The 27993-nt window shown below is 36.5% G+C and overlaps 1 protein-coding gene and 1 long non-coding RNA gene across 10 annotated transcripts in view; one reads left to right on the top strand and one right to left on the bottom strand.

Annotated features, from left to right (window-relative positions):
• The window catches only part of LOC309625553, a 31318-nt gene extending 4043 nt beyond the window's left edge, over window positions 1-27275 (top strand). Inside the window, exon 2 of the long non-coding RNA XR_014242592.1 lies at window positions 3475-27275. This is a non-coding gene — a long non-coding RNA (uncharacterized lncRNA). The remainder of the gene's footprint in view (window positions 1-3474) is intronic.
• The window catches only part of MEF2A (myocyte enhancer factor 2A), a 164896-nt gene that overhangs the window by 47259 nt on the left and 89644 nt on the right, over window positions 1-27993 (bottom strand). The window lies entirely within an intron of this gene.

Below are 27993 nucleotides of genomic sequence, written 5' to 3' on the forward strand. Positions count from 1 at the left end.
TATGGGTCTAAGTAATCACATGAACTTTTATGTGTACTTAGCCATAAAAGGTCCTGTTGTTTAGAACTAAAAGGTGGACACGTATCCTCCCCCATTTGTAGTAGCAAGTCCTGCTTGCCAAAGCTCTGCAACTTGCTATCAGCAATGAAGATGTTAACACTCAGAATACTGGAACACAGTGAACTCTTATAACCAACACAGCTCTAGAAACAGAACAAATATAGTAGTCGCCTACACACAGATTTTATCATGAAGTTGATTTATTCTAGCCTGAAACCTCTGGATATTTTCCCGTCATATTCATATATCTTAAGACTAAGTAATTCACAGCCTTGCTCTTCCACTAACAGCAATCACAAAGTATGTCTCTGAACATTTTTAAATTACAGAAGAAAAAGAATATGGCCTTTGTTTAGTAATTACACAAAATTTTTATCCTACAACAGTAGGGTTAACTCTACTTGTACCCAAGAGGAAGAATAGCGCTCTGGTATCTCCAGCTCTGCAAGTCTTCACTTTAGAGGGGGTTCCTGTCATTGTGAGAGAATTTAAGAGGCTGTATCAGCTCTGCAGATAACAAGCTAATGTACCTCTGTTGGATATCCAACTTGTGTCTTCTTATCACTATAATATGAAGAGTTGTTTTGAGGACCCAACTACCATAAAAAGACTTTTTCTGTCTTCTTTATCTTACCACATAGCAAAATAGTAAAAGTTTCTCCTGTGTCACTGGTACTAACAAGTGGAATGCTGTATCTATTAACAAGGCCAGGCGAGGCATATAAGAAACAGGTTAGCTTCAGTTTTCTTACGTGCTTCAAGTTAGCCACAATAAAAACACTTGCTCAATGAAGAAAACAGTCTGAAAGGTCACCACTACGGAGGAATCTGCTTTTAAGTGGGAAAATATTCAAGAGTATTAGCACTGTGCACTCTTTATAGCTATTACTGATGATTATAATGTTCCACTCTTAAGTAAACAGGACTTTAAAAGTACTTTATTCTTGTACACGTGATTGACAGTTTTTCAGTGCCATTACGGCAAACTTAAGGGGGGAAACTCCACTGTGCCAAAATAATTTCATATTTCAGGGGCGTATACCATTTAAGTTGATGTATCCCAGTTGCTTTTCTTAAATAACTGTATTCTGAAACACAGATTATGAATTGCTAAAGGGACCAGTGGTGATGAACAATTAAATTATTAATCAGTTTAAGCTGACTTGATACAACCTGTTCTGTGTCCTTCATATCAGTGTTCCAAACATGTTTAAAGATTCTAACTAGCAAGATTACTTACATGAAATCATAAAATTAGTATACCTACAATTTTCATTAGTCCATTTCTATAGAAAACAGAAATATTATTTTTGGAGGGTCAGTTAAACACCTTTAAAAAAGCAAACATTTCTACTTGTCACAACAAAGTTAAACTCTATTACGATTTTAATAGCCTGTCTTTTTGTGATTTGGGGAAATTTTACGCAGGTTTTAAATAATGAATGCCCTTAGCTAACATTTACCTTCAACATTAGTTATATAGAGACAAATTGTGAAAAAATTTTAAATGGATCAAAAAATAATTGCTAAGTGTCTTTAATCTAAAACAATGCATCTGTTAGGACACATCCTCCCAGGTTATCTGATTCTTTGTGGTTTGTGCCTGTCTTCAAGCTATTTTACAACTCTGTAGATAGAAGTTTTTTGGTAGAAAGCTGATAGTAATGCAAATAATTAGTGTTTATAGACATGCAAATAGATTCTGTCTGAAGGAGGTTTCAACTGACCTCTTTCCTCACCGTGGAAGATGTCAATTTTGCATCCATGAAGAAAATTCATTTTGCCTTCTTGATGGGCTTATGCATTTCTCTAATCTTTGGATTTACCTTTAACCAGTTGCAACATTTTTTTCTTGTTCCCTGAGTAATTAATAAGTTAAAAGTTTTGACTCATGTTCATTTTATAGCTGTCTAAGAATCATGATTTTACCTTTTCTGAAAAAAAACTGTTTAACAGTTTTAAGAGTGAAACCACCCTTGATTCGTGATTCATAGCAGATCCAAACTCAGGGGAAAAGAGTTTGCTCTTGTTAGAACTTAGTATTGGATTGAGTATCGGTTTTTAAAAGAAAAAAGCAATGTGCTGTTATTTGAAATTTTTGAAAATATTTAATTGTCTGATTAATAATCTGTACTAATTTATTATGGTATCAAAAATTAAGGAAATATGATCAGAGAAGGATTATGACCTTTCAATTCTCTTCTTCAAGAAGTTAAGGACAATAATCCTTAATTTCTGTGACAATTCATAAATGAAATATTATTCATATCACAGTATTAAGAGTGTAACCATCTAAAACTGCAAACCCCACAATCTCTTGAAACAGGGTTCCTCTCCATCTGAAGCTAACGAGCTCCGAAGTAAAATTCAAGCTGTTGGGGAAAAGAGTAGGTAGTGTTTTGTCTGTAAGCATTTCCAAGGAGAAGGGATCCCTACATGACATCTAAACTTTCTGAGCTGGATACACCCAAATTAAACTTACAAGTAAGAGGATGTTTTCTTTTTGGTTTTGGTATTAATTAAATCAGTTTTACCCAAATGAAGAGTAACTTAAAGACTTCTACCTACTGATTAAAGACCTCATAGGTAGAAAGGCTCTTAAATTTAAGATTTCCATACCAACTTAAGGAAAAACATTAAAAAACTGAAATTTAGTGGGTATCCTGGCTAGAACTTCCATTTAGGTTACATCCATCTTTATTCTTTGACTAGGTTATTTTACAACTCTGTGGAGATGGATTTCAGTTTAAAACTATCAGAAAACTCACAGTAACTGCAAATAATTCCTGTTCATAGAAATTGTTTTCTGTGGAATGCCACTGATTATCACATTGTGGATACTGACCAATTTTTGCTTCCCCATGTATTGGGTTGGCCAAAAAGTTCGTTCGGGTTTTTCCATCACATCTTCCAGAAAAACCGGAACAAATTTTTTGGCCAACCCAAAAAATTCATTTCAGCATTCTTTACTGATGTGTGGTATTCTGAGTTCTTCTTTGAACTGGCTGTGACATCTTACTAGTTCACTCATTAGTTAGTTAATTAAAATATCTGACATATTTTCACTTTATAGTTGCATGAGAGTAATGATTTTATACCTTCTTCCAAATCTAATCTGAAACTTTGAAGACCTACAGTCCCAAATGACTACTGCACATTTCCATTTGGATATTTGGCTAATATCTCTATTTCAATTTAACCAAGATGGAACTCATTATCTTTTATTAAATAGATCCCCTCTTTGGACTTAGCTATTCTAGTCCACACAGCAAGCAATCTTGCTGTTCACTCTTTGTTCTCTCCCCACATTAACATGGAATTCCAAATTTTGTAGATTATTATTTCCATTTCCACTGACTATATATCCTCCTTCGTTTTTCTCTCTCTTCTAATTTGTCCCTTAAATTGTTACAGATTCGGGCTTCCCTGGTGGCGCAGTGGTTGAGAATCTGCCTGCCAATGCAGGGGACACGGGTTCGAGCCCTGGTCTGGGAAGATCCCACATGCTGCGGAGCAACTAGGCCTGTGAGCCACAATTACTGAGCCTGCGCGTCTGGAGCCTGTGCTCCGCAACAAGAGAGGCCGCGATAGTGAGAGGCCCGCGCACCGCGATGAAGAGTGGCCCCCACTTGCCACTACTAGAGAAAGCCCTTGCACAGAAACAAAGACCCAACACAGCCATAAATATAAATAAATAAATAAAAGACTTTCTCTCTATTAAAAAAAAAAAAATTTGTTACAGATTCATTTCTCCTCAATACCACTTTGTACTTGTCACCCTTGTTTTAAATCTTTGATGGCTCTCTGTGATCTAAAAGCAGTAGCCTCTAAACCTTCTAGATTATCCACCCCATCTGTAAACATATTTCATGCACAGCCCCCAATATATGCATACAATGAAAAAATTATATGCATGAATGACTGTCAGTCTTTTCAAATATTAACATGCCATATCTTAGGATGAAATATAATTTCTCTTATTTTCTCCCTGAACCCTAGTAGTTTTATACATCTTATATCCCTCCTGAAATAACAGATGTAGAGTACAAAATCAAAATTCCTTAGCCTAACTGCAAGTCACCTAACAGCCTAGCTCTTACTTTTTTTTTTTCCTTCCCCATTTTTATGCTTCCTGAAACCTCTGACCCAAACAGAGTGGTCAAAATTATTGTCCTCCTAACAGGCATAAAAATCCCTTCACTGATGTCACCCCACTTGTTTGAAACCCTGTCTTCTCTCTTATTTGTATGACTATTTTATAGCTCACTATGGCCTAGTTTGAACTCCATCTTTCCATGAAACTTTCTTCCCCCACTGCTTCCTATGCTGAAATTTTAAGAGCACCTACTCTATAGAACATTCATGTAATACATGCAACACTGTATTTACTTATCTTCCGTATATTTTCTGTATTCTTCAACTAATCTATGAACTTTCAAATCAAAGACTGAAGTCTAGATTGCTTTACATTTTCAGAGTCTAGACAAACAAGGTGCTACACACACATGAAGTATGTATTTATTAATACTTGCACAATAAAAAAAAACATAGCAAAGGAGAGATCAGGATGATCTCTGACGTTATTTCAGGTGTCCTCTAAAACATAAAATTATGGATTTGTTATAATATACGTAAATAATAAGGCAATCCAGAAACATTAGTTTGAACTAGGTTGATCCACAGAAATCGTTGATAGTTGACTGCTTCTGAACTACAAAAATACAATTTCATATGTATAATTTCATATATAAGTTTAACTTACAATAGCCTATACTCTGAAAGCTGCTGGGATATTCTCCAGTGGGCTTTTGGATAGGAAAGATTAGAATTGGTAGTGCAAGAAGACTTCTTATTTTGAGTGTACAGTTAGCTATAATCAACTAACAGCCAAAGATTCTGATTCTGGATCTTATTTTGAACACAGAAGGCTGAAGTATAAACCTGGAAATCTAAAAACCAAAAGCCTTACTTTTCTTAATTAAGGGAAACTCCATGTCATCTACAGAGATCAACCGAGTTTAAAAAAATAAAAACTTATGTTAGCACTGAGATAAGTGTCCACAGCTCACCAAATCTCCTCTCCTACTGAGAAAGTATCAGTAAGACAGTATCATAATTGAAGTTTTTTTAAATTTGGGAATTATGTTCTGGTTACAAAAATGGGTAATTGGATAAGAACCCAGAACATCAATTTTTACATGAAGACCATCAGTTGTGCCTTCCAGAGAGTCATCTTGCAAACTAGCCATGGTGGCAGAGATGAGGGACCATGTAGATCTTGAGATGGAGTTCCTGATTTCAGGCCTTAAGGAGGCAGGTATTGCTTCCTGCCTTGGGTGCAATCTGCCTGTATTCTTTCAATAAGTCCCCCTTTGGTTTGAGCTACTTTAACTGAATTTCTATTCCTTATAATCAAAGAACCTTGATAAAAAAAAAAACTGTCACAATTCTTTGAGTCATGAGTTAAGTCTCCTTATCTGTCTAAATCATCTAAGTCCTCAAACAAGTCTGGCTAATGCCTCCACAACCTAGTGTCCAGAAAAGATCCCTAACCTGGAGAAAACTGACTCAAACAACGATCTTTAAAGTCATGTGTTCTACTGTTCTACTTATAAAGTTTTAGCAACCTTATCTTTCAAGTTCAAGGAAACACTTTTAGAATTCTGGAATTCTGGGTATATATAAAAACACTGCTTAGCAGGCCCTGAACATTTGCCTCTCATTTTCTAGTCTACATTACTAAATCTGTTGGTGAAACTGGAGATAGAAAGAATAAGGGAAAAGTAGAAAGGAGATAGGGAAAAGAAACTTGAGAAGGCAAGAACAATGCTGTTTAGACTTTTTTCTAAGTATAGCCAGGTTTTTTTTCCTGTTTTTTTTTTACACAATAAACTTAAAAAACAAACATATTTCAATATGGATTATAAATTAGGCAGAGGCAGCTAATTTTAAATAGATTTCTTTCAGCTTATATTCTGTCATCAGCAAAAAATAACATTTAAAATTTTAGACACATTTATTCTCCATGGAAATTATATATACACACACGTGTGTGTATATATATATATATATATATCAATAAATATATATGCACTAATACATATACACACACTATACTCTTTGGTGTTTGTTTACAGAGTGAAGAAATCTAGTATTCAGGGTATTTTTCATTGTAAATATGTTTAAATAAATATTTAGATCACGTGGAATCTGAAATAAGAACTGATAAAAATCCCAGAGGACTGGCATTTTCTAGAATCTTGAGATATGATACTGAATTTTGGATTCAGGAGTCTATACTGCCTGAGTGTTTACCGGGGCCCGTGTCAGACTGCATTTTTAACATCAATCAAGAACTGAAATATACTTTAACATATGCTCAATTTTATAATGACAACTGTCAAATTCCATTCCAAACTAATAATAATCATAGCACTTAGAAGTGAAACTAGGGAATTGAAAGTACTCAAAAGGTATATACGCATAGTTTTAAAATGCACGATGACCTCATCAACTGAACCAATCTACAGTATCACCACCCACCTATCTCATTTCTGTGAAGCAGCTAAGCAGCTCCATAAACACCGGCTGAATGGATAATTTGTCTGCTCTAGCTTATAAGGAATAAATGAGTGCTTGTAAAATAAAGGAATAATATGTCTTCAGTTCCAAGGAACTTAAACTGGACTTCAGAACTTTTTTTAACGAAAAGTTCTCCTTTTCCACATTTTTAATAACTTTCCAATTTTGAAAGATACTTCTTATTCTTCCTAGACACTTTAAAAACACACAAAAACATTTAATTTTTAAAACTGGACATACATAAAGAAAGGTGCATCAAAATTTATATAAAATTCAACAATTATAAAGTGAACAACAGTAATTCTAATCAGGTCAAAAAATAAACCAGAACCCTATATATCTCCCTCAATCACATAACCCTCCCCTCTCTCTTCTATAGGTAATACCATCCTAAATCTGTGATGTCAACTATCTGTACTTTCTCTATAGGTTTACCATATACATATCCCTAAAACTATAATTTAGCTTTGCTTATTTTTAAATATCATGTGAATGTAATATATGCAATGTATTATTTTGTCTGGCCTCCTTCATTACACTTTATGTTTATTATATCCATAGGGTTGCATATAGTTACAGTTTATACATTTTTATTAAATATTGTATTATATGGGAAAAAAACTTTATCCATTCTATTACAGATAGACATTGGAGTTGCTTCAATATTTTGGCTATCATGAAAATGGCGAAACGCACATTTCTGCATAGTCTACTGCATATCTGCACACATTTCTCTAGGGTACATTCTTAGGAGCAGAATCGTTAGTTTGTAACTAGATAATGCAAAACTCTTTTTTAAAGTAGTTGTATCAATGTATACTTCTACCTGCAATGAGGATTTAACTTGCAATCCCTTATTTCATAACTATTGTTCATTCAGATTTTCTCTTTTGTGAAGTGCCAAGTGTTCTAGTACTTTGCCAATTTTTCTACTGAGTTGTCTTTTTCATATTACTTTAGAGTCATTCTTTTATTTGTAATCAACATAAATCCTTTGTTAATTTTACGTATTGTAAAAATCCTTCCCTATTCTGTGGCATGTTTAACACTTGTCTTTGGATGAAAACAGGTTCTTAACTTTAATAAAACCAAATTTATACTTTTGTCCCCTTACAGTTATCCTTTATGGTAGTAATGTTTATGTCTTGTATAAGAAATCCTCCCCTACCTCAAAATCATGAAGATATTCTCCTATATTATATTCTAAAAGTGTTATAATTTTGCCTTTCACATTTAGGTGTATAATCTTCCTGGAGGTAGATTTTGTGTAAGATATGAGGTAGGTTCACTTTCACAGTTTTCCCATATATCTGTATCCAACTGTCCCAGCAACACTGCTTCAAGAGTTTGTTCTTTCCCCCTTTGATTTGTGATACCACAATTATCTATGTATGTGCATGGTTTCTGAGCTATTACTTCATTGATATGTTTGGCATTCGTGCCAATGCCACAGTATCTTCATTACTGTAGCTATAAAATTAGTCGCAATATATTGTAATGCAAAGCTTCTCATCGTGCTGTTCTTCAGAGTGTCTTTTCCCCTTGAGTTTCCCTATATAGTTCAGAATCAGTTTTTGAATTATTAAAAAAATTAATTCCTTGGAATTTTCACTGGCATTTACTTGACTCTATATGGATTATTCACGTAGCACTGACATATACAATATTGAGACTTCCAGTCCATGATATTAGGATACTCTGTTAAGTCAACCCTGCATTCCTGGGATAAATCCAACTTAGTCATAATGTGTATGACTTTTATATATTGCTGGATTTAATTTCTGTATGAGTTAGCATAAGTGATGTTAGATGCTTTAACAAACACAAGTCTCTGTGGCCTAACACAATGAAAGTTTCTTATTCACACAAAGGCTAATGAGGATGTTTCTTATCTCAGAGAGCCTTAAGTGAAACTATTCAGAGCCCAGTCATTTATCTTTTGGTTCCACATGAGATCTCAAGAGTTCCCATCTGGATTCTCTGCAGCTGGCTGACAAACAGAGAAGAGAGAGTATGATGATCATGTGGAAGGTATTTTACAGATCAGGCCTGGAAGTAGCATGAATCACTTCTATTAACGTTCCATTGGCCAACTCAGTCACATGACCACTCCAATGCAAGGCAGGCTGATAGTCTAGATGTGTGCCCAAGCAATGAAGAAAATGACTCAATGTGAAAATAAAAATGTCTCTGATAAAAAAAAATTTGTGAACTCAAAAAAGTCAACTAATATTATGTTTAGGAGTTTTGCACTTACATTCAGTGAGACTGACTTCTGATTCTTCTTTTTAGAACTCTCCTTGTTGTTTTGCTATAAAGATTAGACTAGCTTCACATAAAGAGAGTTCCCTCTTTTTCTATTCTCTGGAAGAGTTTGTGAAATATTGGCGTTATTTCTTCTTTAAAATTCTGCTAGTACTTCTTAACAAAGCCATCTGGATTTGGAGTTTCTCTGTGGTAAACTTGACAATAAGACTACTCAGATTTTCTATATCTTTCGTGATTCCATTTTGTTAAACTATATTTTTCTCGAAATTTGTCCACTGAGTCAAAATTTTGAGGCACAACGGAATCTTGAGATTATATGTGCTCAAAAAATTATTTTAAAATAGCTGTTGAATAGAAAACTAAATGTTACCTTTGTGATCATCTAGTTCACCTCCTACCTTTATAGAGAAGATTAAATTTAGGAGAGACCCAAGTTCTCACCCCCCAACCCCACCACATCACACAGCTATTAAGTGGCAGTACTGGGACTAGAATAAAAGTCTTCTGATGTCCAGTCTAGTGCTCTTTCCACTACACTGTGTTAGTTCAGACTGCATTAATCAGTCAACAAACAAAAGGGAGGCTGCATAGAGGACTGTGATCAGGAACCACTTCAACCACTGGAAAGAGCACATTTCTTGTGCATGTGGTTGTAGGCACTGCTTTCAGACTCCTTCCCCAGTTCTTCTATGACCTTATCCATATCTATCTCAGTTAGAAGTGTGTGATGTTCAAGCTATGGTTTCTTTGTATTTTAAGGTCTTACCCACTATATACCCAAGTTTGATGGCAAAGGTGTCAGCAAGTGGTAATGATACTTCTCCCCAACACCATCCAAAACAAACAGTTTTGGGGCCCTTGTCTTCAGGGAGCTAGATACAGCCCAACAGTCTCATTTTACCCACAGGAATAATGTAACTCTGTTGCAGAACTCCACATATAAATGAACACTTTGACAGAGTTGGCTCTTGGTGTACTGTGAAGTCAGGAAAGTATATCTTCAAAGCCCTGGCTCTTGGTTCTTCACTATCCATGTGTGTGTGTGCGTGTGTGTGTGTGTGTGTGCGCACTTAAACTATACAAATGACTTCATTTACCTTTATCCTTTTTTTTCCCCTTTAATCCAACAAAAATTACTGACAGCACTCTACTAGGTTCTGATATTCACTGATAAAACAGACACGGGAATCAGAGTGGGACCTTCAAGATGGAAGAGGAGTAAGATGTGGAGATACCTTCCTCCCCACAAATACATTAAAAATACATCTACATGTGGAACAACTCCTACAGAACACCTCCTGAATACTGGCAGAAGACCTCAGACTTCCCAAAGGGCAAAAAAAATCCCCACGTACCTGGGTAGGGCAAAAGAAAAAAGAAAAAGCAGAGACAAAAGAATAGGGAAAAGACCTGCACCTCTGGGAGGGAGCTGTGAAGGAGGAAAAGTTTCCACACACTAGGAAGCCTCTTCACTGGTAGAGACAGGGGGTGGGCAGGGGGGAAGCTTAGGAGCCACGGAGGAGAGCACAGCAACAGGGGTACAGAGGGCAAAGTGGAGAGATTCCCGCACAAAGGATCTGTGCCGACCAGCACTCACCAGCCTGAGATGCGTGTCTGCTCACCTGCTGGGGCGGGTGGAGGCTGGGAGCTGAGGCTGGGGCTTCTGAGGTCAGACCCCAGGGATTGGACTCGGGTTGGCTGTGTGAAGACAGCCTGAAGGGGGCTAGTGTGCCACAACTAGTCAGGAGGGAGTCAGGGAAAAAGTCTGGACCTGCTGAAGAGGCAAGAGACCATTGTTTCAGGATGCACGAGGAGAGAAGATTCCTTCCCCGTGTGCCCAGAAAAGGCAGAGCACCACCTAAGTGAGCTCCAGAGATGGACGCGAGCTGCGGCTATCAGCTCAGACCACAGAGATGGGCATGAAATGCTAATGCTGCTGCCACTGCCACCAAGAATCCAGTGTGCAAGCACAGGTCATTACCCACACCCACCCCCACCCCCCGTGAGCCTGTGCAGCCCGCCACTGCCAGGGTCCCGAGATCCAGGGACAACGTCCCTCGGAGAATACATGGCGCGCCCCAGGCTGTTGCAATGGCATGTTGGCTTCTAACGCTGCCGCAGGATTGCCCCGCATTCCAATTATAACTACTGTACCCCTCCCTCTCCCCAGCCTGAGAGAGCAAGAGAAGCCTAATCAGCCGCTGTTTTAACCCCTCCTGTCTGGGCGGGGAAGAGACGCCTGAGGGCAACCTACATGCAGAGGCAGGGCCAAAACCAAAGCTGAACCCTGGGAGCTGTGCAAACAAAGAAGAGAAAGGGAAATTTCTCCGAGCAGCCTCAGGAGCAGCGGATTAAATCCCCACAATCAACTTGATGAAGCCTACATCTGTGGAATACCTGAACAGACAACGAATGTTCCCAAAATTGAGGCGGTGGACTTTGGGAGCAACTGTAGACTTGGGGTTTGTGGTCCGCGGCTGATTTGTTTCTGATTTTTATGTTTATCGTAGTTTAGTTTTTAGCGCTTGTTATCATTGGTGGATTTGTTTACTGGTTTAGTTGCTCTCTTCTTTTTTTTAATGTTTTAAAATTTATTTTTTTATTTTATTATTTTTATTTTTTCTATATTTTTAAAAATTTTACTTTTTCTTTCCTTTTTCTTCTTCCTTTTCTTCTGAGGCGTGTAGCTAACAGGGTCCTAGTGCTCTGGCTGAGTGTCAGGCCTGAACCTCTAAGATGGGAGAGCCAAATCCAGGACACTGGACCACCAGACACCTCCCAGCCACACATAATATCAATCGCTGAGAGCTCTCCCAGAGATCTCCGTCTCAACACTAAGACCCAGCTCCACCCAATGGCGAGCAAGATCCAGTACTGGGCGCCCCATGCCAAACAACTAGCAAGACAGGAACACAACACTACCCATTAGCAGAGAGGCTGCGTAAAATCATACTAACTTCACAGACACCCTGAAACACACCACCGGATGCAGCCCTGCCCACCAGAAAGACAAGATCCAGCCCCACCCACCAGAACACAGGCACCAGTCCCCTCCACCAGGAAGCCTTCACAAGCCACTGAACCAACCTCACCACTGGAGGCAGACACCAAAAACAACGGGAACTATGAACCTGCAGCCTGTGAAAAGGAGACCCCAAACAAAGTAAGTTAAACAAAGAGAGAAGACAGAGAAATATGCAGCACATGAAGGAGCAAGGTAAACACCCACCAGACCAAACAAATGAAGAGGAAACAGGCAGTCTACATGAAAAAGAATTCAGAATAATGATAGTAAAGATGATCCAATCTCTTGGAAATAGAATGAAGAAAATACAAGAAACATTTAACAACGACCTAGAAGAACTAAAGAGCACAATGATGAACAGCATAAAAAATGAAATTAAAAATTCTCTAGAAGGAATCAACAGCAGAATATCTGAGGCAGAAGAATAGATAAGTGACCTGGAAGATAAAATAGTGGAAACTACTACTGCAGAGCAGAATAAAGAAAAAAGAATGAAAAGAATTGAGGACAGTCTGAGACCTCTGGGACCACATTAAATGCACCAATATTCGATTTATAGGGGTCCCAGAAGAACAAGAGAAAAAGAAAGGGTCTGAGAAAATATTTGAAGAGATTATAGTTGAAAACTTCCCTAACATGGGAAAGCAAATAGGAAATCAAGTCCAGGAAGGGCAGAGAATCCCATCAGGATAAATCCAAGGAGAAACACGCCAAGACACATATTAATCAAACTATCAAAAATTAAATACAAAGAAAATATATTAAAACCAGCAAGGGAAAAGCAACAAATAACATACAAGGGAATTCCCATAAGGTTAACAGCTGATCTTTCAGCAGAAACTCTGCAAGCCAGAAGGCAGTGGCATGATATACTTAAAGTGATGAAAGGGAAAAAGCTACAACCAAGATTACTCTACCTAGCAAGCATCTCTTTCAGATTCGATGGAGAAATTAAAACCTTTACAGACAAGCAAAAAGTTAAGAGAATTCAGCACCACCAAACCACCTTTACAACAAATGCTAAAGGAACTTCTCTAGGCAGGAAACACAAGAGAAGGAAAAGACCTACAATAACAAACCCAAAACAATTAAGAAAATGGTAATAGGAACATATATATCGATAATTACCTTAAATGTAAATGGATTAAATGCTCCAACCAAAAGACATAGACTGGCTGAATGGATACAAAAACAAGACCCATATATATGCTGTCTACAAGAGACCCACTTCAGACCTAGGGACACATACAGACTGAAAGTGAGGGGATGGAAAAAGAAATTCCATGCAAATGGAAATCAAAAGAAAGCTGGAGTAGCAATTCTCATATTAGACAAAATAGACTTTAAAATAAAGACTATTACAAGAGACAAAGAAGGACACTACATAATGATCAAGGGATCAATCCAAGAAGAAGATATAGCAATGGTAAATAGTTATGCACCCAACATAGGAGCACCTCAATACAGAAGGCAAATGCTAACAGCCATAAAAGGGGAAATCGACAGTAAAACAATAATACTAGGGGACTTTAACACCTGACTTTCACCAATGGACAGATCAACCAAACAGAAAATAAATAAGGAAACACAAGCTTTAAATGACACATTAGACAAGATGGACTTAATTGATATTTATAGGACATTCCATCCAAAAATAACAGAATACAATTTCTTCACAAGTGCTCATGGAACATTCTCCAGCATAGATCATATCTTGGGTCACAAATCAAGCCTCGGTAAATTTAAGAAAATTGAAATCGTATCAAGCATCTTTTCTGACCACAACGCTATGAGACTAGATATCAATTACAGGAAAAAAAACTGTAAAAAATACAAACACATGGAGGTTAAACAATATGCTACTAAATAACCAAGAGATCACTGAAGAAATCAAAGAGGAAATCAAAAAATATCTACAAACAAATGACGATGAAAACACTATGACCCAAAACCTATGGGATGCAGCGAAAGCGGTTCTAAGAGGGAAGTTTACAGCAATACAATCCTACCTCAAGAAACAAGAAAAATCTCAAATAAACAACCTAACCTTACACCTAAAGTAATTAGAGAAAGAAGAACAAAAAACCCCCAAAGTTAGGAGAAGGAAAGAAATCATAAAGATCAGATCAGAAATAAATGAAAAAGAAATGAAGGAAACAATAGCAAAGATCCATAAAACTAAAAGCTGGTTATTTGAGAAGATAAACAAAATTGATAAACTATTAGCCAGACTCATCAAGAAAAAAAGGGAGAAGACTCAAATCAATAGAAATAGAAATGAAAAAGGAGAAGTAACAACTGACACTGTAGAAATACAAAGGATCATGAGAGATTACTACAAGCAACTATACGCCAATAAAATGGAGAACCTGGAAGAAATGGACAAATTCTTAGAAAAGCACAACCTTCCAAGACTGAAACAGGAAGAAACAGAAAATATGAACAGACCAATCACAAGCACTGAAATTGAAAGTGTGATTAAAAATCTTCCAACAAACAAAAGGCCAGGACCAGATGGCGGCACAGGTGAATTCTATCAAACATTTAGAGAAGAGCTATCAAACATTTAGAGAAGAGCTAACACCTATCCTTCTCAAACTCTTCCAAAATAGGACAGAGGGAGGAACGTTCCCAAACTCATTCTACGAGGCACCATCACCCTGATACCAAAAACAAAGATGTCACAAAAAAAGAAAACTACAGGCCAATATCACTGATGACCATAGATGCAATAATACGCAACAAAATACTAGCAGACAGAATCCAACAGCACATTAAAAGGACCATACACCATGATCAAGTCGGGTTTATCCCAGGAATGCAAGGATTCTTCGATATACACAAATCAGTGTGATACACCATATTAACAAATTGAAGGAAAAACCATATGATAATCTCAGTAGATGCAGGAAAAGCTTTCCACAAAATTCAACACCCATTTATGATAAAAACTCTCCAGAAAGTAGGCATAGAGGGAACCTACCTCAACATAATAAAGGCCATATATGACAAACCCACAGCCAACATCGTTCTCAATGGTGAAAAACTGAAACCATTTCTTCTAAGATCAGGAACAAGACAAGGTTGCCCACTCTCACCACTATTATTCAACATAGTTTTGGAAGTTTTCGCCACAGCAATCAGAGAAGAAAAAGAAATAAAAGGAATCCAAATCGGAAAAGAAGAAGTAAAGCTGTCACTGTTTGCAGATGACATGATACTATACATACAGAATCCTAAAGATGCTACCAGAAAACTACTAGAGCTAATCAATGAATTTGGTAAAGTAGCAGGATACAAAATTAATGCACAGAAATCTCTTGCATTCCTATACACTAATGATGAAAAATCTGAAAGACAAACTAAGGAAACACTCCCATTTACCAGTGCAACAAAAAGAATAAAATACCTAGGAATAAACCTACCTAAGGAGACAAAAGGCCTGTATGCAGAAAACTATAAGACACTGATGAAAGAAATTAATGATGATACAAACAGATGGAGAGAGATACCATGTTCTTGGATTGGAAGAATCAACAGTGTGAAAATGACTATACTACCCAAAGCAATCTACAGATTCAGTGCAATCCCTATCAAACCACCAATGGCATTTTTCTCAGAACTAGAACAAAAAATTTCACAATCTGTATGGAAACACAAAAAGACCGTGAATAGTCAAAGCAATCTTCAGAAAGAAAAATGGAGCTGGAGGAATCAGGCTCCCGGACTTCAGACTATACTACAAAGCTATTATAGTAATCAAGACAATATGGTACTGGCACAAAAACAGAAATATAGATCAATGGAACAGGATAGAAAGCCCAGAGATAAACCCATGCACATATGGTCATCTTATCTTTGATAAAGGAGGCAAGAATATGCAATGGAGAAAAGACAGCCTCTTCAATAAGTGGTGCTGAGAAAACTGGATAGCTACTTGTAAAAGAATGAAATTAGAACACTTCCTAATACACAAAAACAAACTCAAAATGGATTAAAGACCTAATGTAAGGCCAGACACTATAAAACTCTTAGAGGAAAACATAGGTAGAGCACTCTATGACATAAATCACAGCAAGATCCTTTTTGACCCACCTCCTAGAGAAATGGAAATAAAAACAAACAAATGGGACCTAAAGAAACTTAAAAGCTTTTGCACAGCAAAGGAAACCATAAACAAGACGAAATGACAACCTCAGAATGGGAGCAAATATTTGCAAACGAAGCAACTGACAAAGGATTAATCTCCAAAATATACAAGCAGCTCATGCAGCTCAATATCAAAAAAAAAAACCCAACCCAATCCAAAAATGGGCAGAAGACATAAATAGACGTTTCTCCAAAGAAGATATACAGATTGCCAAACACATGAAAAGGATGGTCAACATCACTAATCATTAGAGAAATGAAAATCAAAACCACAATGAGGTATCACCTCACACCAGTCAGAATGGCCATCACCAAAAAATCTATGAACAATAAAGGCTGGAGAGGGTGTGGAGAAAAGGGAACCCTCTTACACTGATGGTGTGAATGTAAGTTGATACAGCCACTATGGAGAACAGTATGGAGGTTCCTTAAAAAACTAAAAGTAGAACTACTATATTACCCAGCAATACCACTACTGGGCATATACCCTGAGAAAACCATAATTCAAAAAGAGACATGTACCACAATGTTCACTGTAGCACTATTTACAATAGCCAGGACATGGTACCCACCTAAGTGTCCAATGACAGATGAATGGATAAAGAAGATGTGGCACATATATACAATGGAATATTACTCAGCCATAAAATGAAACGAAATTGAGTTATTTGTAGTGAGGTGAATGGACCCAGAGTCTCTTATACAGAGTGAAGTCAGAAAGAGAAAAACAAATACCGTATGCTAACACATATATATGGAATCTAAAAAAAATGGTTCTGATGAATCTAGGGGCAGGAGAGGAATAAAGACACAGACGTAGAGAATGGACTTGAGGACACGTGGAGGGGTAAGGGTAAGCTGGGATGAAGTGAGAGAGTAGCACTGACATATATATACTACCAAATGTAAAACAGATAGCTATGGGAAGCAGCTGCATGGCACAGGGATGTCAGCTCCATGCTTTGTGACCACCTAGAGGGGTGGGATAGGGAGAGTAGGCGGGAGGCGCAAGAGGGAGGAGATATGGGGATATATGCATACATATAGCTGATTCACTTTGTTATACAGCAAAAACTAACACAGCATTGTAAAGCAATTATACTCCAATAAAGAGGTTAAAAAAAAAAACACCAGACATGGGTCACTGTCCACATGAAGCTTGTAGAGGTCATATGATCTTTGCATGAGGACTGCTTTCTTACCACAGCAGTCTGACTTGACTTGGTTTTGACCCTTTCTTCAAAATTCTGAGGTGCTTTAGTTGCAAAGCTGATACACTGGTGTCTTGCCCTCATTTCTGAAGATATTTTTCTCTGGACATAGAATTCTAACTTGGATTCCAACTCCTTTTTTCCCAGCACATTTAGGATATCATTTCACTGACTACAGATTTCATTTGCTGTTGTTTAGAATCAGTTAGCACTCCTTTGAAGATAATGTGTTTAAAATTTTCTCTGTCATTTGTTTTCTGCAGTTTCATTGTAATATGTCTATGTAGAGATTAAAAGCGTTTTTAACTCTGCCTGGGATTTGATGGGCTTCTTAAATCTGAGGACTATAGACTGTCATTAATCCTGGAAAATGCTGTCATTATCTTTTCAAATATTGCCTCTGCCCCATTCTCTTCCCTCCAGGAATGCCAGTTAAATTTAGGCTAGAATTTCTAAACAATCCTCCTTTTCTCTCAACCTCTTGGTATTTTCCACCTTTTCATCTCTTTGTGTTGCATTATAGATAATTTCTTCTTTCAGTTCACAAATTTCCTCTTCAGCTAGGTCAAATATATTTGCAATATGTCTACTAAGATTTTAATTTTGGCCATTATATTTTTTTCATTTCCAGAAGTATTTCATTCTTTTCAAGTCTGCTATACCACTTGTTTTATAATTTCTTGTTTCATACAGACATTTGCAAGCTTTTAAAAAATTAAAACATAGTAAGTGAAATTGCTTATAATCTATGTATAATAATAGCAGTATCTGAAATATTTAGGTATCAGTTTCTGCTATTTCTTGCTGCATTTTGCTTATTGTGCCTTGTTTTCTTTTATGCTTGGTCATCTCTGTATGATAGATGCTCAATGGCCTTGAAAGGTTATTTGAAGATTTTTGATGCCTACAATAAGGTGCATTTATTCAAAAAGGATATATATTTGCTTTATCGAGGTAACTGGGGCACTACTTTTCTCAGACTTCTTGTGTTATATTCCTTTGGCTTGTGATTCTGCACAATGCTGGTACTTATTTTACAACCTCTCAGAAATAGGTTCTCTTTCTTTCTTTTCTTTTTCTCCTCTTTGCCCTATCTGGTCAGCACAAAAGAATTCTCCTGGCAGTCCTTTGCAAGTAGGGAAAAGGCAGTGAGCTTCCCTCTTCCTGAGGTCCCAGCTTGATGTGGGAAGCAATCTATTAGCCTCAGAAACCTAGAAGTAATAACTGTCCTCTTGCCTCTGAATCTACCAAAACCTGAAGCTTAGTTTTTTAACTGTTTTATCCAGATGGGCAAATGATTCAGGGTAGCGAGAGCTTTAAACACTTCTTTACCTTTTAGGTTCTAACATTTTCTTAGATTTTGGCCTGGCATATTCCTTAACAGTTCTTTGATGCTAAAACAAAGTTTTTGTACAACTCATCAAGCGTTTTTAGTTGTCTTCAGTTGAAGAATTGGTCCAGATAATCTGGCCCAACGTTACTGAAATTTAAAAAGTCAACAATTTTAGGAAAAGATGAGCCAAGTGTTTTTTAATGACATCCGTAAAGTTGTTTTTTGATGATTTTGTTTGTTTTTTTTAAAGTTAAATGTTGAAAAGAATTCCACATTTTCCAGAGTTCCACCATCAACTTCCCCCAAAAGAAACAAAGAGCTACTAGCAAATTCCACTCATGGTGAGATACCCAAGAGAAATGAAAATATGTCCATACAAAAACTTGTACACAAGTTTCACAGTAACATTTTCACAACAGTCAAGAAGTGAAACAACCCAATGTTCCTAACTGATGAATGGATAAGCAAAATGTGGTATATCTATACAATGAAATATTATTTAACCATGGAATGAAGTACTAATACATGCCACAATATGGATGAACCTTGAAAGCATTATGCTAAATCAAAGAAACCAGTTACAAAAGACCACATATTATATAACTCCATTTATACGAAATATTCAGAACAGGCAAATCCATAGATACAAAAAGTAGATTAGTGGCTGCCACCATGGTGGGGGGGTGGGTAGGGGAACTGGGAAATGAATGCTAATGGATACCAAGTTTCTTTGTGGATTGATGAAAATATTCTGGAATTAGCGTTCATGGTTGTACAAACTTGTGAATGTTCTAAAAATCACTGTGTAATTTAAAATGGTGAATTTTATGGTCTGTGAATTATATCTCAATAAAAAGAACAAAAAATGTTAATGTTAATCTCAGGTATGTCTATAATACCCACTGTGGTAGCCACTAGCAACACAAAGTTGCCTCACTGAGCATTCAATTTCACATAATGAAAGATACCTGAGGCAATGATTTATAAAAATACCAAGTAGTGTGAAAGTACTTCATGCAGCTTACTAAAAACTTTGGAAATGTTTATTACTATCATTATGAATAATCATCACATCGGAATTTGTACCTATTGAGTCCTATATCCAGGTATATTAAGATTACCAACTGGGAATATACCCTGAGAAAACTGTAATTCAAAAAGAGTCATGTACCACAATGTTCACTGCAGCACTATTTACAACAGCCAGGACATGGAAGCAACCTAACTGTCCATTGACAGATGAATGGATAAAGAAGATGTGGCACATCTTTACAAGGAATATTACTCAGCCATAAAAAGAAATGAAATTGAGTTATTTGTAGTGAGGTGGATGGACCTAGAGTCTGTCATATAGAGTAAGTCAGAAAGAGAAAAACAAACACTGTATGCTAACACAGATATATGGAATCTAAAAAAAAATGGTTCTGATGAATCTAGGGGCAGGAGAGGAATAAAGACATAGATGTAGAGAATGGACTTGAGGACACGGAGAGGGGGAAGGGTAAGCTGGGACAAAGTGAGAGAGTAACACTGATATATATACACTACCAAATGTAAAATAGATAGCTAGCGGGACGCAGCTGCATAGCACAGGGAGATCAGCTCGGTGCTTTGGGACCACTTAGAGGGGTGGGATAAGGAGGGTGGGAGGGAGACGCAACAGGGAGGGGATATACGTATGCATACAGTTGGTTCACCTTGTTATACAGCAGAAACTAACACAACATTGTAAAGCAATTATACTACAATAAAGATGTTAAAAAAAAAAAGATTACAATGAACAGAACTATATGAAACAAAAGCCAATAGAATCTATGAAAACTTTCTTTATATTGCAAAGGAAACTAGAAAGATAATACAACTTCCCATCTCTGAATAATTTTCTTTTACATAGCAGCCGTTTATTCAGATGAACATAAGCTGACAAACACTATCTCAGAAGGGAGGGAGGGAAGGAGGGAGGGAGGGAGGAAGGAAGGAAGGAAGGAAGGAAGGAAGGAAGGGAAGAAAAAACCCTTCTATGATTAAACAGTAGTCTGCTCTACTATAAAACATGTTTTGGAATGCAAATTAGCTCATATGAAACTGATAAACAGAGAATGATGTCAGTATAATAAAGAAGTCATTTTGGTTCATTGGTGATTTTTCCTAGGAAAGGGGAGCCAGGAAAGAGGGAACAGCATCACAACCTTCAGGAGGAAAGGAGAATGTCCTCCTGACAGCAGGAACATTTATCTGTATTATAAGAAAATTTTAAACGAGGGCTTCAGAGGAGTACTCCCAGCCTTGTTGCAGGTTCCCATGCCCACTTTAATGCTAACCCCCCCCTCCCCCCATGGCTCATTGCTACGTTGCCATCTGTACTGTCCTAAAACCCACTATCTCCATCCTAATTAAAGTGTTGCCAGCATTTCTATTCAAGTAATTAATTTGGTGAATTTATCATACCAACTCTTGTAGTCACTAGCTACGCTAAGGTGCCTCACTGAGCAGTTCAAACTATCTTCTCAATTACTAATTAGTTTTAGTTTATGTTGGTGCTCAGAACACAAAGTTGCATAGGTTTTGCAGTCTGTAAAAATTTTCAGGAATGCATAAACTGCACTACACCAGAAGCACTTGTACTTTTTTCTTTTAAAGTCTGTTTACTTGTCTAAAAGTTGGAAGTTATATATACTGGGAGGAGATGTGGAAGATGGGGAGATACTGAAATAAAGGCATCGTCTCCAGTGTTACAGAGCGAAGACAATCACATCCTGTTCATTCTTGAGCTTTATTTCCACTTAAAGATACTTTATGATTTTGTCCTTATTAGCTTTGGGTAACATTTGATGGATTTTTAATAATATCATAAATGAATTAACACTGAAGTGAGTAACACTGCTTTTAGCTCAGTTTTATAGGTCACTATTAAGCCATGTGCTGGATCTGTGGGAATCCACCAGGAAGAATACTAATGCTCTTTCTCAAAGTCTTTGCCTTAAAGGATCTACAGTATTTCAAAGAGATCCAGCGTTCCCCAACCCAGTCCATGGCCTGTTAGGAACCAGGCTGCACAGCAGGAGGTAAGCAGCAGGCAAGAGAGTGAAGCTTCCTTCATCTGCTGCTCCCTATTGCTCGCATTACCGCCTGAGCCATCCCCCACACCTGCCTCCGTGGAAAAACTATCTTCCACAAAACTGGTCCCTGGTGCCAAAAAGGTTGGGGACCGCTGAGATAGACCCAAGACTTTCAAGAGAACATTATTTAAGTCTTGGTTTTGTCATTATGTACTGGTATGATCTTGGACAAGTTCTTTACTTTGTTTGGACCCCAGCTTCCTTATCAATTAAATAAAGTACAGAACTAGATCAAGGTTTCCAAATCTTTTCATAACACAAACTCCTTTTCACAATAATTTTGGTCATTCTGTCATTTTTGCATGATAAATAATAATGAAGTGATTTTAAGTAAAAATACTTTAAATTGCTGTATTAAAGGAGATCACATTGTACAGATTATTTATAAAATAATATTCGACCATATTCACATTACGGTCAAATTCTAAACATTTCCTTTTCTACAAATGATGTACTCAAAATTTTTATAGCTCAATTAAGAAAAAGTGTCATGTGTGAATACATTACACACTTTAGAACACAGCCTAAATCCCCACTTTAATCCCTCTTCCCCATTCAAACCAAGTGGAATAGCATTCTTCATCATACAAATCTCAACATTACTAAAAAGCTACCATAATTAAGAGGTGAGGTAACAGTCTATTTTTAAAAGTATAAACTTCTTTTAAAATGTTAATTATCTGCTGCCAGATGAGTATTCTTACAACAACTATTTGACTTCCTAAACTTTTAAACACTTCTAACGGCTGCCCAATGCCTATAGGACAAATAGCAAATGTCACAGCCTGGTATTCAAGGCATTCCATCAACTATACCCAATCTGTTTCTTCCTTACCTTTATTACTCCCCTATGCAAACTCTCTATTCCACAGAAATTTTGTGTATGATGTGAATATTGGTTTATTTTTTTCTATATGTACACTGCATGTATATGCATACTGCATGTATACTCCATGTCTGCCTTAGCTACCTTTATATAAGAGAACTGAAATACAACTTAGACTATAGATATATCTCACTTTTCAGGCATACCCATAACATTGTTAAATACGGTGAGTACTCTACAGCTTTTGCTCTAAATGAGCTTCTAGCTCTAATAGTAATACAATATTTATATGCTGAATGGTTAATATTTGGTGGTAAACATCAAAATCTTCAGATTCTAAGTGCCTTGAATCCATACTGAAGTGTATCCAACAAAGGGACTTCTGAAGTAAGATAATAAAATAGCCACACATAATCCTGTTAGAAAAACAGAAGAAATATGGCCAGTCACCACCATATTCCCAGTGTCCAGTACAATGCCTCATACATGATATCAGTTCAATAAATTAAAAAATGAAGAAATAATGCATTACATTCAATACTTTTACCCTTTTCTCTTCACTACTCTTCAGCCCCTTTCAAAAAAATTACAATGCAATTCTAACAGAATTTACAGCTTGGGAAGTGCAAGAGAGTCAGTAAAACCGCAGGCAGCTATTCTATTAGGCTCTTTCAATAGGCACCCAAACCTTCAGGAGAAAGTCAAGGGTATTATACGTCTCTTCAGAATCTGGTTTACTTCTCAGGTTTTAGCTGTTTCCACTCTCCACTCTTCACACTACACTACAGCTATTCATAGCTGATTTTAATTCCATAAAATAAGTATGCTATACCTCATTTCCTACTTTCCACATAAGCTGTCCCCCCTGACCTACAACACCTTTCTTCTAACCCTTTTTCTCTCTCCAACCCTATCCTTTAAAGGACTCAGGTGATGGTGTCACCTCTAGAGGAAGTTTTCTCTGACCACTCTCCCAATGAACTCCTGTTTATATATCAGCAACATCAATCTCTGATGGAGAAAAACCTGACCTCAAGAAAATAAAAATCACACGCAGAGATGCATAGTTCCTTATAAAAAGCACATAAATGAAAACCAATAATTGTATGATAAATAATAATATTCAAATACATAGCAAAATGAAAAGAGTAAAACTGAAATTGTAAGAGCTATGGTGATTGCTGTGTGAGGTGATGGTGTAGGACACGTGGGAAGAGGAGGAGGGCCATGAGGATTGCGTGCCTCACCCTGTGAATCACCATCCTGCTGCTTCAGGCTCTGTTAGGAATAAAAGAGCAGGGCAGGGGGCTGGAGGTGGAGGAAAGCTTTGTCTTGTCTTCAGATGTTTCATTATTTTTTCCCTTTCCCTGCCGCTCCACTGCAGCCCTGTAAAACATTAGGCAAGCCTCTTAAACACTCCCTGTCTGTTCCATTCCTCATCTGTAACATGGGGAGAAAAAAACTGATTGGCTCAAAAAGGCTCTCTGAGGACATAATAATACTGTCAGAAAACCTAAACATAATCATGCCTCCAAATTCTGTAACTAGATGATCTCAGGAGACAAAAGTCATTTATCTTTCTTTTTTGCTCAGCTGAGGAACTGGAGTCCATCTCCCCACCCATCCCCACCAGACCCACTAAATAGACTCAAAGAAGCACGTATAACCATATAGAATTGAACGAAAGGTCACCCATTAAAAATGTGTTCCCTAGTTTGCAATTCACACCAAATCAGCATACTACTTTGAATTGTTCTTTAGAAGGTCTTAAAAGTTACAATTTGTGCTTGCTCACTGCTTGAAATTATTTCAGAGGATAGTCTTAGGGATAAAAATATTTTAAAAGCTGGATAACCACTGCCAAGAGATTGCATGTTAACTTGAAGCTTTTAGTCTCACTGCACTTGGGACAAGTTACTTCAAGTTAATACAAGATTGCTTAGGCCTCATCTCAGAAGTTTCTGATTCTGTAGGTCTGAGGTGGGGCCCAAGAACTTAGATTTCTAACAAGTTCTCTGGTGATCCTGATGCTGCTGGTCAAGGCACCACACTTTGAGAACTACTGATTTTAAATAATGTACTCCTGGCATGATCACTTTTACTACCAGCTGTTTTTATTTAGTAATTGATAGATGCATCTTATATTGATTCCCTATCTTCCTTTGAGATATTATTTCCAAATTCCTTTGTAATTTGAAAGCAGGGAAGAACTATTAAGACTCAAAAAAGCAGATTTTCTCTTCCTTTAGAACGCAAATTATCATCTTACTTCATTTACCACTGTGCCTCAATTTCCTCAACTACAAAATGGGGATAATTAGAAGGATTCAATAATATAATAAGATAATATAAATAAAAGCCCTGGGAAGAGTATCAGATCATAATAAGTACTTGATAAATGTTGTATATTATTCTTGTTGCAATTACTTCGTTAATTTTCTGTTCATTATTGAGGAAAACTTATTCATGTTTGCTATATGTTATACATTACTGGTATATGTATAAAATCTTATCTATTTATGGTGAAATGTCCCAGAGCTCCAATGGATTCAGTAAACTGGGGAACAAAGGGAGGGGATAATGTTAAAGACCTAGGTTCTAATCCCAGTTTTCCCACTAAATTGCTACATGACTCTGGGCAAGTCATTTAACCCTAGTCTCAATTTCTGCTTCTGAAAAAGCTTAACTTGGATATGAAGATCAAATGAGATAATGCAAGTGAAAAAATAATAATAATTTAAGTACTGTAGTATTCCTGTGGTGAAGAAAATACCTCTATTTGGGAACAGTTCACAAGATATTAGTAAGAGAGATAACTGGCCATGGCCCCTGTATTTACATCCTTAAATGACAGCACAATGATCTGAATCACCACACAAGCTATTTACTGAATGTCCAATGCCACCAAGTCACTATTTTAAATATATAATGCTATTTTAAATATATTATGAGCAGAAATATTTAATATTTCAAATATTATTGCAAAGTGAAAGAAAAGTAAATACAAAAGTAATCTCAGGCATATATTGTGTAGCGGCTGCTAACATCCTCACTTCATGTCTTTAGCATAATTTTTATTTTGATGCAGAACCCTTGTATTGGTTCTAGGCTTTTATTCAGTATAAATTCAAAGTGAATGAATAATGGCAACTAATTAGATTGGTGATTTTCATTTCTAGTTTCTAATACTCCAGGACATATCTAATGTTCTTATAAAATTGCATAATACAGTTCACAAGTTTTAAAATCAATTTACTGAAAAGAAGATTTGGGGGTTATAACATTTTCTTTGTACATTTCAATTAAATTACTACCTTTTGTAGGACCAAACAAAAATCTGCCACCTTTCTTTGTGTCAATGCTTACCAATATAAAAAGATACAATGAAACGAATATATTCCTGAAAAGCAGTACACAAACATTTTCAAATAAAATGTCATTTTAACTGCAGCAGTGATACTCCCCTTTCAAAGAAATCCAGTTATGAAGTCTCTTACAAAGTTTACCCCAATGACAATCTCCTAATTTACCAATGTGTAAATTTCCATTTTCATGTACTTAGCTTTCTCAACACAGGAGATATATACATCCAAGACATTGCAGACCTTAATTTAAAATACCTAAATGCAATTTAAAATATGTAAATGCTGTTGATTAAAAAAAAAAAGCTATACAGAAAAAATTCTTATCAACTATGATTAAAATGTTAAAACTTATTAAAATTTTAAGAGACTAGTTTTAAAATATAAATAATATGAAACAAGGAAAAGCAAAGACAGAAAACACCACTCTGTAGATGTGTTAAAAATACCTGTGGATAAATGTGAGCATCATGTATTCCTCTGTTTATTATCACAATATTCAAATACCAGCTACTTTTACTTTTACTGTATTATATTTATTCTATAGTGCTCCCAGAAAACATATTAGATCTAATTCCACAGGCAAAAACATGTGCATCCTTATGCCATGGACTATGCAGATGTGGTTAACAGTACAGGGCACCCATCCCTCTTCTCTCCACAGTACATCCCAAAAGGGCCTGTGTGTAGGATCCAGTAGAATAGAAATACTGATACATCTACAGAAGACTCCATTTTAATATATTCAAGGTTCTGTCAAAGAGTATTTTAGTTCTGGGGGAAAGCAAAATCCTGCTAATTTTAAAGACTAACATATATGCAACAGGAAATGGGTGAATTCAGGTTAGAGGCCTTATGAAAGTTGTTCGTGAAATTTTCAGTTAGTTTCACTGTTGGTCATATTGCATTAAGGAAACACTCTAAAGTAGATCACTTATAGTTGTTCATGCCTCCATTTATTGCTGATGTACTCAGCGAATGAGTACATCATGAGATGGCCCAAGAGTTCGGAACCAATTTGTTAGAGGTTTAATATAAAATCTTCCATTGGTAAAAGTGTATCTCAATGTTTTACATAACTGTAGGTAGGAGAAAAAAAAAAAGTCTCGTGGCTTGAATTAGAAATCTCTAAATAATATCACTTTGCAGAGTCCCTGGCACACAGAAATCCCTCAAATATTTTTGTCAAATGAACAAATACACATCAACAAGTTTGCTTCCAATTACTACAACTGTTTGAAAGGAAACTATACGTAAAAGGAAAAAATACTTAAAATGATATTCTAAAAATATCCTTAAATAAGATATTTGTAAAGCACTTAAAAAGTGGCCCATAGGAAGCTTTATACAAGTATTTGTCATTACTCTTACCCTGTTAATTTAGTTTGGTTCACAACAATCTTGGTAGCTGCATTAGCATAAAGCCATCACCACAACTGATAAAAAGAACTCAGGTATGTATGCACTACTAGTGAGGATGTAGTTGCATCACCTTTACATGTGGAATAAAGACCATCTTACAAGGGTAACCACTACTGTCTTATAATGAAGATTAACTCAGTAAGACATTAACATACAAGAAAGGTGAATTAAGCCTTATTATTTTATCCTACCACAACAAATTAAATTCCTTATAATCCAATGTTTTCTGTCTTGTATTTACATAATGTGTCTTGTATTTATATAATTCAGAACTTCAAAAAGAGCTATTGGTAAGGTTCATGTTCATTTATATCTAAGAAATTCAATTAAAAAAATAAAACATCAAAATGGCAATTGATGGCAATTTGCTTCATACTAAAGCAAACTATAATATAGGAGAGTGCTAAAAAATGTTTGGGATTTACTCTCTTACACTTTGACTGCTGACCACAACAGAGATGAAGACTGAGGTAGTCTGAAAATTCTGTGAGGATTAAATCACACTATATTCTTCATATTCTCTAAGGAAGTAAACTTTAGGCTGTGCGAAGTACCCTCAACTTCCGGGGGCCAAGAACAACAACTGCTGCAATGAAAGAGCAGAGTAGTTAGGGTTAAGGAGGTGATTGCCTTCTA

Source organism: Balaenoptera borealis, assembly GCF_965194805.1.
Source record: "Balaenoptera borealis genome assembly, chromosome: 3".
Taxonomy (NCBI): domain Eukaryota; kingdom Metazoa; phylum Chordata; class Mammalia; order Artiodactyla; family Balaenopteridae; genus Balaenoptera; species Balaenoptera borealis.